Genomic DNA, 13,210 nt, shown 5'->3' on the forward strand with positions numbered 1-13,210 from the left:
GAAGGGGTCCCCGAGGGGTGACCCAGGCTGGGAACATCCCCGGGTTGGACAAGCCCCGGACATGCCCAGCCCTCGGCTGGCTCCTGTGCCCCCTTCCCACCCCTGATGTCCCTGTGCTCCGGGGCTCGGTGCCACAGAAGTGCCCTGTCCATGTCCCCGTCCCCATCCCTGCACATCTTCCTGGCCACAGCAAACCCTGGGAGCCGAGCTTTTCTCAGACTCATGTTTTGGGGCTGCTGCAAGAGTTAGGGAGGAAATAGCAGGGCTGGCTCCGAGGAGCCACTGATTCCCACATCTTCATGCAGCAGCCAGAGAGCCCAGGAGGGACCAGGGGGGCATTTTCTGGTGGCCGTGACATGGGGTGCCCTTTGGCTTTGTGTTTACCAAGGCTGTAGGAAAGTCCAAGCACAGATTCGGAAGGCATTTCAGCAAAACAAGAGCTACAAACCCCTAAAGTGCTGCAAGAATGGCAGCCACAGGCAGTTTTCCCTAAAAGCAGAGCGCACCCAGATCCAGCTCGCTGCCCTCCAGAGCTTGCCCCAGGGCGATTCCAGGAACAAGCCACCACCCCTGGGCACATCCCCAGGGCCACTCCATTCCTTGCTGGCACAGCAGGCGCGATGCTGACAGTGTCCCCCCAGCCCCTTCCCCAAGGGATTTTGCCTTCTCCCCTCGCCTGGTGGCTGGCTTTGTCCCCCCATGGACGTGCCGTGGGGAGGTGGGTGCGCTCTGGCGGTGGGAGGTGCTGGGCAGACACCCGAGCACCAGCATCGCCCCATCCCCGTGTCTCTGGAGCAGGCACCGGCCCTCCCGGCCCCTTGCAGGGTGAGGGGTGCTCCCCACCACCCACTAAACAGATCCAGACACCTCTGCACTGCTTCCCCCGAAATATTTAATATCAACAAGATGTGGTGCCAGGACGGGGGCAGCTCCCGTCACCCCGCTGCCCCGCGCCCCCCAGCGAACAGAAGAGGCTGGAGCCGGGGGGGGGGGCCGTCCAAACACAGCCCTCCCCAAACCCACCCTGCTGCCCTGCCCGGCACGGGGGGGGGGGGGGGGCCGGGGACCCCAGGGCTGTGCCACCGGCTCTCCAGGAGCGATGGGGAGCTGCAGGGCCAGGGCTCCACGCATCGTTTTATAGGAGGGATTTAAAAACAGAGGGAGGAGAAGGAGGGGAAGGACGAGCCCCCCGCTGCGGGGTGCCCGGCCGGGCGCTGCCTCCCTGCCCGGGGCTCGGAGCAGCAGCAGCAGCAGCCGGGGTGGGGGTGGCCGGGCTGGCCCAGCCTGGTTCCCCCCAGGGTCCGTGGCCACTGCCCCGCTGCTGCCGTGTCCCCTCCCGGCTGCCCGCGGGTCACCGCCATGGTGTCGGCTCCCCGAGGGCTTCCCCACTCGCAGATGAACCTGGGGGACAAGCAGAGGGTCAGGGAAGCAGGGTGGGGGCACTGCTTGTGCCCCCCCCCCCCCGTCACTTTGTGCAAGGCAGAGCACGCGTTCCTGCGTGCACCTCTGCGCACCCCGTCCCCAAACCCGTGTGCCGCGGTCACCCCGAGCCAGCGGCTGCCCCCCCACCAGCAGCAGACACCCACCTGCAGTGTCAGGCCTCCAGCTCAGACGTTTCGGAGGAGCTGGGGACAGGGAGAGAGCAGAAAGACCCCGGTTAATTCCCCACCGCCTGCATGTTCAGGCATCACCAGCAGCTGGGGATGTTCGGGGGAGAAAACCAGGGAGCAAGGGCAACAGGGGTCTCCCCTGCCCTCTGCCCTGGGTGCTGGAGGAGCAGGAGAAGGGACACACTGGGTTTGTCCCTGCTCCATCGTGGGGAAACCAGGGCAGTCGTGCCTGCCAGCAGGGCAGTGTCACCCCCACGAAGTCCCCGTCCCCTCCTTTGGTGGCAGGGGGCGACCCGAACCATTTCTGAACCTGCTGGCAGGACACAGCCGCGTGCTCTGGCACCAGCAGGTGCAGCCCACCATTGCCAGGCACCCCGGGGTGCTGGCCCCTCGCCCCGCACCACACCAACCCCTGCTTCATGGCCCCTGGGTGCAGAGGCAGGGGCAGGGACCGCGGGTGGGCGAACACCACAAAGCGCAGACCGGAGCGAAGCCCCGCGGGGAGCATCCCCAGCAGAGCAGCCCCACTTCCCAGTTATAAACCCGAGCCAGGCTGAGGTGGGGTGCACCCCTGGCAGCCAAACCATGCCCTCGGGGCACCCTCGGTGGCACAGCAGAGGACGCCCAGTTGTCCACAGGGGCGCAGCCAGGCGCTCAGGTTATAACAGCAACGAGGACCCGCGGGGTGCTGGGCAGCTCCGTGCTGCTCCCACGGGCCCTGTGGCTGAGCTTGGACACCCCAGGCGTGGGGGGGACCCTGGCACACAGCAGCCCCCGGGCAGGAGAGAGCAGGAGGGGAGCTGCTTGGTGACCAAAGGGCGTTCCGGAGACGTGGCCCCGTTACCGGGAAAATCACCGGTCCCGCAGCAGCCCCTCGCCCTGCATCACACGGTTCGGGGCACCCCAGCTCCCAGGACAACACCCCCCCCCCCCAACCCGGGGGCTGGACAGGGCACGGGGAAGGGACAGCCACCCCCAGTCATCCCAGTGTCTCCCAGTAGGGTGACGCTGTTCCATAAGGGCTCCCAACCCCCCCCCCCCCCCGTGTGATGCAGCGGGGCCGCGGCCCCGCGCCCCGGCCTCACTCACGGTCAGCGGGTCAGTAGCGAAAGCAGCCACACTGTTCCTCATCTCGCTCTCATTGCCGCGCAGCGGGATGAGGGAGATGTTACCCAACCTGGCGTCCTGCTGCGTCCGCGACGCCCGCACCTTGCAGGTCTCCGAGGGGCCACAGGGCGCCGCCGTGCTGGGGACGGGGCACGGCACCGGGTGAGCGCCGGGGCTGCGGGAACCCAACGGGGCGGGGGGGGGGGGGGGTCCCTACGCCCACGGTGCCCCCCCAGGGCTCGGCGTTACCTGCACGTGGAGGAAGGTGGCGAACCACTCCCGCAGGTCGGCCTGGGTGTCACAGCACAGGTACCTGCGGGGACAGCACCCACCCGTGTCAGGGATGTGCTCCTATGGGGTTGGGGGCACCCGGCACGGTTCGGGGTGAGGATGGGGACCAAGCGCTGCTGCAGAGCCCGTTTTTAGCCAGGTGCTAGGAAGCTGTCTGGCCCCGGGCTGGGGGTGTCAGTGGGTGTCAGGGGCTTAGCAGCAATGCAGCGGGTGACAAATTACTGGCACAGGCTTTAGCAAGCAGGTGACACCCAGAGTCTGCTGGGGAAACCCCCCACAGGGTGAGGAGTGAGGCGCAGGCAGCCCAGGGGTGCTCAGAGGGGCTGGAGCCACCCTGGGGGGCAGAGATGGACACAGGGGGCCGAGAGCTGCTGCTCTGCATGGGGCCATATAGACCCTGGGGACTGAAGGAGCTAGGGACAGGCAGGGGCAGGATCCGACCCCATCGGCATGCAGCCTGCGCCAGGGCACGGCGCTGCTTGTGGAAATCCCCATCTGCAGCCCCCGCGGCCAGTGCAGGGTGTCCGTCTGTCCTAACACGGGGGTTTTAGCATCCCCCTGCCCGCCCCTGTCCTCACCATTGCTGCTTCTCGTGCTTCTCGTTCTCGTAGAAGACAGTAAAGCCCCAGCTGGAAGGGGAGAAGTGAAAGCATGAGGAACAGCCTCCCGAATTCCCTGCCGCAGCTCCGGGCACATCAGGTTTTAAAGTATCCCTACAGCCACCCCCATCCTACAACCACCCCATCCCTACAACCACCCCCATCCTACAACCATCCCATCCCTACAACCACCCCATCCCTACAACCACCCCATCCCTACAGCCATCCATCCCTACACCACCCCATCACTACAGCCACCCTCCTACAAACACCCCATCCCTACAACCACCCCATCCTACACCATCCATCCTACAACCATCCCCATCCCTACAACCACCCATCCCTACAAGCCATCCCCATCCCTACAACCATCCCATCCCTACAACCACCCATCCCTACAACCATCCCATCCCTACAACCATCCCCATCCCTACAACCATCCCATCCCTACAACCACCCCCTCCCTACAACCATCCCATCCCTACAACCACCCCATCCCTACAACCATCCCCATCCCTACAACCATCCCCATCCCTACAACCATCCATCCCTACAACCACCCCATCCCTACAACCCATCCCATCCCTACAACCACCCCATCCCACAACCACCCCATCCCTACAAGCCATCCCCATCCCTACAACCCATCCCTACACCACCCATCCCTACACCATCCCATCCCTACAACCACCCCATCCCTACAACCATCCCATCCCTACAACCACCCCATCCCTACAACCACCCCATCCCTACAACCATCCCCATCCCTACAACCATCCCCATCCCTACAACCACCCCATCCCTACAACCACTCCCATCCCTACAACCATCCCCATCCCTACAACCATCCCCATCCCTACAACCATCCCCATCCCTACAGCCACCCCATCCCTACAGCCACCCCATCCCTACAACCACCCCATCCCTACAACCATCCCATCCCTACAACCATTCCCATGACTACACGCATGTGTGCACACTCACATGCATGCACATGCATATAGTCACTTACACACACGTATGTGCATAGATGCATGGCACACATTTGCACACACGTGCACATACACATGCACAGGCACTTACAAACAGATATGCATACACACATGCATACATACACGCGCACATGTGCACACACGCATGTACACATCTGCACATGTACTTAAATGCACACATGCACACTCGTGTGCATGCACTCACGTGTATGCATGCACATACTGACATGGATGCACACGCTCACAGGCACACTTGCATGCATGCACACACACATGCACAGATGCACACATACTCTGACATGGATGCACATGCGTATGTGGCATGGAGGCACACTTACATGCACACACACACTCACGCACACTTGCACACGCACACTCTGGCCTCCACCCGTCACCTCCTCCCTGCCGTGCCACCAAGGGTAGGGAAGGACGGTGAGAGGTCCCCGTCCCCATGCTGGCCCCAGGCTGCAGCCCGCATCCTGCGAGGCTGCTCTGACATCCTGGTGGCAAGAGGCAGGGCCACCAGGAGCCGCGTCCCCGCAGCCACAGTGCCCCTGTCCCCGTCCCCAGGGGGCTGTCCCTGGCAGCTGGGCGCCAGGCGGTGCTCGCTCACCACGTCGGGGGGCCGGAGCTTCTTCTTGATGCCCAGGTAGACCCTCAGGTTCCTGACGGGCCACTCCTTCTCCGGCTTGTGGCTCTGCGGAGAGAGCGCTGCGTCAGGCTCCGGTCCTGGTCTGGGCTTGCCAAGGGTGAGGGCAAAGCCCGGGGTGGAGCAGAGGCCACAGCCCCAGCATTTCCCAGGGCAGAGCCCCCAGGCAGAGGGGACATGGGAAGGCAGGTCCCCAGGCATGGTACTAGCTGTCTTCGGAGCTGGGAGCCACCATGGGGACGTTTCCCAGCAGATGGCAGCCTGCGATGAGGCACGGCCGCGTGCTGGCCCTGCGCTGCCACCTCTGCAAATGTCCCGCTGTGGGCACGGCAGGGAAAAGCAAGGTGCAGCACAGCACTGGCATGGCACAGCGTGGCACGGCACGGCACGGCAGGGAAAAGCAAGGTGCAGCACAGCACGGCATGGCACAGCGTGGCACAGTGTGGTGCAGCACGGCATGGCACGGCATGGCACAGCACGGCATGGCATGATACGGCGTGGCACGGTGCAGTGCAGCACATCACATCACGGCATGGCATGGCACAGCATGGCACGGCACGGCACAGCAGGCAGGTGCCTCCCCAAGACCACTCTCACACCCCTGGGGTGCAGAAGGGAGCCCCAGCTCCGTCCCCACTGCACACCATCCAGGGAAACCCTGCCCATCGTCACATCCTCTGGGTGCTGATGGAGCTGCACCTGCACTGGGCAGCCCCCAAAGGTGGGGGGGACGTGGGTAAGGCCCCCCCCCCCCGGTGCCCTGCTGCCCCCGGACCTCCTGGTGCCACTGCTCTCTCTCGCCATGCCCCACGTGGTGGCACTAGCCATGCTCCGGCAGCGGGTGGCACAGGGGGGGAACCTCGGGTCCCCCCCTTAGCATACAGGCGGGTGACTTACAAGGGCCTGATCCAATGCCCGTGGGATGGTGGCTTGAGCCCATCCCTTCCCCTCCGTGCTGCCCCCCCCAGCCCCGTGCCCAGCTCCTGGAGCAGAACCGGAGGATAACGGGGTGCCAGACGGTGTGTCCCCAAGGCTGGGGGCCACCCAGGGCTAATGGGGAGGGACGGCATCGCACCGTTTTGTTAACCACCCCCCAGCATTGCCGGGGCCCGGGCACGGAGGGGTGCACATCGCCCAGCACATGCCGAGAGCTGCAGGATTGGATCGGGGCCGGGCCCCGGCACCCTTGTAAGGGCAGAGGGCCAGGGCTCCTCTGCACGCCCCGGCTCGGCCCTCTACTCACGTTCTCCAGCACGGGGGTCCGCTGCTTCAGGCTCTGTTTAACAGAGGAGCGGGGTTAAACCCCATACGGGGGACGGGATGGAGACCCCCTGCTGCCCACCAGGCACGCCGGGCCTCGGCAGGGATGGGGCGAAGGCAGCGGCACGTTGGGGTGGTGCTGGGCTGGGGGGGCCCTGAGCAGAGGGCAGCGGGGACTGGAGAGCATCCCCAAAGGACAAGGGAGCAATGGGGCTCCCCCCGACTCCTTGCACTAACGGGGCTGGCTACTGGCTCATGCCCACCAAGCTCCTGGTCTGGGGTCAGCTTGATCGCTGCTGGCACCAGCCTGCACGACGCCAGCCCTGCACGGTGCCAGCACGATGCCCCACGTCCCCAGGGGACTCCCAGCAGCAGGCACAGCTGGGGAGGGGAGGGGAGGGGAGGGGAGGGGAGGGGAGGGGATGGAGGGGAGGGGAGGGGAGGGGAGGGGAGGGGGGAGGGGAGGGGAGGGGAGGGGGAGGGGGAGGGGAGGGAGGGAGGGGAAGGGAAGGGAAAGGGAAGGAAGGGAAGGAAGGGAAGGGAAGGGAAGGGAAGGGAAGGGAAGGGAAGGGAAGGGAAGGGAAAGGGAAGGGAAGGGAAGGGAAGGGGAAGGGAAGGGAAGGGAAGGGAAGGGAAGGGAAGGGAAGGGAAGGGAAGGGGAAGGGAAGGGAAGGGAAGGGAAGGGAAGGGAAGGGAAGGCGAGGAAGGGAAGGGAAGGGAAGGGAGGGAAGGGAAGGGAAGGAAGGGAAGGGAAGGGGAAGGGAAGGGGAAGGGAAGGGAAGGGAAGGGAAGGGAAGGGAAGGAAGGAAGGGAAGGGAAGGAAGGGAAGGGAAGGGAAGGGAAGGGGAAGGGAAGGGAAGGGAAGGGAAGGGAAGGGAAGGGAAGGGAAGGGAAGGGAAGGGAAGGGAAGGGAAGGGAAGGGAAGGGAAGGGAAGGGAAGCTCACCCGCACTTCCTTGTAGAGCCGCAGGCAGGTGTGGTTGAGGATGAAGTAGCGGTCGTGGAAGCCGGTGCTGAGGCCGAGCCCCAGCAGGTTCCTCTCCTCCCGAAACTTCATCATGCCATGCTTGCAGTCGCCCACTCTGCTGGCTGGGGGGGGACACACACATCTGAGCAGCTCCAGCACCCCCCAGGGGGGTCAGGCCCCCAGGGTGGGTGCGGGCAGACCCAGACCCCCTTCCCCACCCCCATGTCCCACTGCCTGCCGCCCTCACCGAGGTAGATGAGCATGTTCTCCATGGAGAGCTGCTTCTTCACCACCAGGTAGCTGTCGGTGCCCAGGCAGTGCAGGATGGGCAGCACTTTCTCGGAGTAGTGCAAGGGCCGCTCTGTTGGGGACACGCAGGGCTCAGGGACATGCACACGGGTCCCCGGGGAGCGCCAGGTGGGCAGGTGGCCGCTGAGCAATTTGCAATTTCCCAAAATTGCAAAAAAAAAAACAACAACGTATTGCAATTGCAAAATGCATGTGATTTCTAAACACGATGCTGTAGGCGATGGGAAATCTGCACACGTGCTGGCAAAACATGCACAGAGGTTGTTCATGCACACACTTCCATGCACACAGAGTATTTCACAAAAGTTAGTGCATGAATGGTCAATGTGGGGCTAACCCCAGCCCCCGACAGCCCGAGGATCACTTGTGTTTCAGGGCTGGCTGGTCCTTGGTATCACCTGCTTCCCCACCAGCATGTTGAGCCACCAGCAGGGGCTCCAGCTGGGTCCCCGTGGGCAGGGCTGGGGCCTCATCCTGCTCACACCATGGTCCCCATGGACCGTCCCCATCTCCATCCCCATCCCATCCCCATCTCCATCCCATCCCCATCCCCATCCCCATCCCCATCTCCATCTCCATCACCATCCCCATCCCCATTCCCCATCCCCATCCCATCCCCATCTCCATCTCCATCTCCATCTCCATCTCCATCTCCATCCCCATCCCCGTCCCCATTCCCTTCCCATCCCCATCCCATCCCCATCCTCATTCCCCATCCCATCCCATCCCCATCCCATCCCCATCCCATCCCATCCCCATCCCCCTCCCCATCCCATCCCATCCCATCCCCATCCCATCCCCATCCCATCCCATCCCATCCCATCTCATCCCCATCTCCCCACCCCATCCCCACCCCATCCCCACCCCATCCCCATCCCATCCCCATCCCATCCCATCCCCATCCCCATCCCCATCCCATCCCATCCCCATCCCATCCCATCCATCCCATCCCATCCCATCCCATCCCATCCCCATCCCCATCCCCATCCCATCCCATTCCCATCTCATCCCATCTCATCCCCATCCCCCACCCCATCCCCATCCCCATCCATCCCATCCCATCCCATCCCATCCCATCCCCATCCCCATCCCCATCCCCATCCCCATCCCCATCCCCATCCCCATCATCCCATCCCCATCCCATCCCCATCCATCCCCATCCCATCCCATCCCATTCCATCCCATCCCCATCCCCATCCCCATCCCCATCCCATCCCCATCCCATCCCCATTCCCATCCCATCCCATCCCATCCCATCCCCATCCCCGTCCCTGTCTCCATCCCATCCCCCATCCCATCCCATCCCCATTCCGATCCCATCCCCCTCCCCCCATCCCATCCATCCCATCCCCATCCCATCCATCCCTTCCCATCCCATCCCCATCCCATCCCCCATCCCCATCCCCATCCCATCCCATCCCCATCCCATCCCATCCCACCCCCATCCCCATCCCTGTCCCTGTCTCCATCGCACCCCCATCCCATCCCCATTCCGATCCCATCCCCATCCCTCTCCCCATCCCATCCCCATCCCCATCCCCATCCCCAGTCCCCATCCCCATCCCCATCCCCATCCCCATCCCATCCCATCCCATCCCCATCCCCATCCCCATCCCCATCCCCATCCCCCATCCCATCCCATCCCCATCCCATCCCATCCCCAATCCCCCATCCCCATCCCCATCCCCATCCCCATCCCATCCCCATCCCATCCATCCCCATCCCATCCCCATCCCATCCCCATCCCATCCCCATCCCCATCCCCATCCCCATCCCCATCCCCATCCCCATCCCATCCCATCCCATCCCATCCCATCCCCATCCCCATCCCCATCCTCATCCCCATCCCATCCCCATCCCCCATCCTCATCCCCATCCCATCCCCATCCCCATCCCCATCCCCATCCCCCTCCCCCTCCCCATCCCCATTCCCATTCCCATCCCATCCCATCCCATCCCCATCCCATTCCATCCCCATCCCCATCCCCATCCCGATCCCATCCCCATCCCATCCCCATCCCATCCCATCCCATCCCATCCCATCCTATCCCATCCAATCCCCATCCCATCCCCATCCCATTCCCATCCCATCCCATCCCATCCCATCCCATCCCATCCCCCATCCCCATCCCCCATCCTCATCCATCCCCATCCCATCCATCCCCATCCCCATCCCCATCCCAATCCCCATCCCCATCCCCATCCTAATCCCCATCCCCATCCCCACATCCCCATCCCATCCCATCCCCATCCCATCCCCATCCCATCCCATCCCATCCCCATCCCATCCCCATCCCATCCCATCCCATCCCATCCCCATCCCATCCCCATCCCATCCCATCCCATCCCATCCCATCCCATCCCCATCCCCATCCCATCCCCATCCCCATTCCCATCCCATCCCCATCCCATCCCATCCCACCCCCATCCCCATCCCCATCCCCATCCCGCGCCTCACTGACCTGCCTCCTCCCTCTCGTTCACTTCGAAGCAGCTCCAGTAGTCCTTCTCCTTCGTGACAATTTTCCTCCGGTCCAGGATCTCGAAGGTGAGCTCCTCGGCCGTCATTGTGGCCGGGATCTGCACGGGACAGGGGGACAGCTCTCGCTCAGCCGGTTGCCAGCCCTGCGCCTGTCCCCGTGCCGTGCCACCCTCCTTGCAGAGATGCCGGCTGAGAGCCGAGGTTTTGGGCACACAACGGGGGTCCCCATCCCCACTGTGCCCTCCTCCGCCCCCCTCACCTTGACGTTGCTGCTCTGTCCTCCGTCTTCCTTCTCCTCCAGGTACACCGTGCAGATGAAGTCCCCGGCTTGCTGCAGGGCAGTGGGAAATTGCTCTCACCCACGGCTCCCCACGCATGGGTTTTATCCCCCACCATGTGCCCCCCCATGTGCTGCTGCAGGCAGGGGGCTGCCTGCCCTCAAATCCTCCCCTAATCTGGGGGCACCAAATAAGCCCCCCAAGGAGGGTGGCACCAGCAGCACAGCCACCACTAGGGACATGAGAGGGGACACGAGGACCTTCAGCACGTGTCCCAGTGTCCCCGCACCCTGGCCATGGATACCCCGGCCGGGGGAGCCTGCAGAAGGTGCTGAGCAGTCAGGGGGGCAATGCCCCCGCACAGAGAGGGTGCCCCGGGAAGGTCCCCACCTGCGTGCCGCTGGGATGCTGCCTCCCGCATCTTCATGATGGCCATGATCCTCGTCCTGCTGCTTCTTCATACTCTTGGTCGTTGACCTGCCAAGGAGGGGAGCCCAGGGGTTCACAGCCCACCCTCCACGTGCCACCAAAACCAAGGAGACTTTGTGGGAAGAGCAGGACCACCTTCCTCCCACCGCCCCCATCCCCTGGGGAGCCACCCTCGGTGCATCCATGTGTGTCGGCACAGGCAGGTGCCAGGGGGCCCTGCAGCAGCTCCCCCCCGCCCAGGGCAGAACTTTGTAGGCTTGAATTTTTGTGCATTCAAACCTACATTGAAAATCTTCACATAGTGGCTGATGAGGTCCTCCACCCACCCGGCCCGCCTTGTAGTCCTTCCCGTCCGTCTGGAAGAGCGTGGGCCCGAAGACGATGGCCAGGTTGTGCGTGTTCATCTGGTTGTCCCCCGAGAAGCGCGCTGGACCCTGCGGGGCACCCCATTATGATTCCTGCCCCGTGCCCACCCCCCGGGACCCCCTTCAGCTGCACCGGGACGTGGTGCTCAGCTTCGGGCACAGCTTGTCCCCAAATCCCCGTCCTTTCTCTTGTTTGGGATGAACCGGAGGGATGGGGATTCTCCTGCACCCCACAACCCCCCAAAACCCCACAGCAGATGGGGTGATGCCCCACAGGGCTTTGGGGACCCACGCCGTACCGAAAGAGGTGGTTGATGAGCGCCTTCAGTGTGGCCCTGTTCACCGTGGGGAGGGTGTCCAGGAGCCGCCGGTACTCCCCGATCTTCGCCCTCCTCATCCTCCAGCGCTGCAAGGGGAAAAGTACAAGCAATGAAGGGGCGGTGAAGCTGGGAGGCAGACCCCCACCTTCCCCATCCCCTATCCAGACCCCACTTTGGGGCCTCCCATCCACCACACAGCTGGTGGGGCTGGCACATCCCAGCTTTTTTGGCTGTTTTGCACCCGGGTGCCTCCAGCCCCGGTGCTTGGGGGCCGGATCCAGGAGCGAAGGGCGAGTCCCCCGGCCAGACCTGGGTGCGGGGCCGGCGGGCGCATTCCTCTCCCCACCCCGGGCTCGGCGCCCGGCGGCTCTGACTCACGGCCACCCGCCGTGCCGGCCAAGGGAAACATCTGGACCCCAGATGTGCAAAGAGAGGAACAAGCAGGGGGGGGGCCAGGCTCAGCTTTTCGGCACCAGGACCCCCCGGGGAAGGCTCCCCCACGGCTTGAAGCCCCTACCCCGGCACCGCCGCTGCCCTCGCCCTCACCCGTGGCCCGCAGCCAGTCCTGGCTCCAGCGCCGGGTGAAGAGCCCATCGCCCAGGGTCGCGGAAGAAGCGCTTGAGGGTGTTGGCGACGTCGTCCACGTGGTGCTCACCCTCCTTCAGGCGCACGCTGCGGGCGTCGCGGCGCAGCATCTCCAGCAGGTTGGTGGTCTTCGAGTTCTGCCCGCTCTTGCGGTAAATGCCCTCGGACGTCAGCCCTGGGTTAGAGCAGCCGGCTGGTGAGCCCTTGGGACCACCACGTTTTTGGCCACCCGCCCACCCCGCTGGCTGCCCATCAAAGGGTCCCCCGCGAGGGGATGCGGTGCTCCCCGCCCTGCAGGTGTTCCCCGGCCACCGAGGAGCTGTGGGCAGGAGCCAAGCCCCACTCCAGCCTCCCACGGAGCTGCAGCAGATGCTCAGGGAGGGAGGAAAACGGGTCTCAGGCTGCCCCTTGCCATGCCACGCTGATGGGGTGACCCACACCCGTCCCCGTATAGCGAGGGCGCGTACCGCACTGCGTGATGTAGTCGATGCACCCGGTCCACCAGCATGGGGACGTCCCCCTCGGTCAGCTGCTGCTCTGACAGGGTGTCCCCCGAGCTTGCCCGCAGCCTTCTGGATGGCGTTGCACCAGCCCAGGAAATCCAGCCTCCTCTCGCCCTGGATGTACAGCGTCCTGCCGGCGGCCGCGGGCCTCAGCGGGGGCTCAGCCGCCCCCTTCCCAAACCCCACAGGCCACAGCCCCCAAAACCGGGCTACCCCGAGGGTGAAGGCAGTCCCAGGACCATGGTGGGCTTGGGCAGGGGGGGATATTTTGCTGGAGGGGGCTGGATCCCCACCCACCCTCCAGCCGGGCTGCGCCACCAGCTCCGCGTTTACCTCCGCCTCTCCACCAGCACCAGCACCTCGTTGTCGCCCTGGATGGCTGCGCAGGGAAGGCAGGAGCCGTCAGGAGCGTCCAGCTCCAGCCCGGGGCTGGGTGAGCAGCAGTGGGGAAGAGGATGGAGAGGA

Source organism: Cygnus atratus, chromosome 1, assembly GCF_013377495.2.
Source record: "Cygnus atratus isolate AKBS03 ecotype Queensland, Australia chromosome 1, CAtr_DNAZoo_HiC_assembly, whole genome shotgun sequence".
NCBI lineage: Eukaryota > Metazoa > Chordata > Aves > Anseriformes > Anatidae > Cygnus > Cygnus atratus.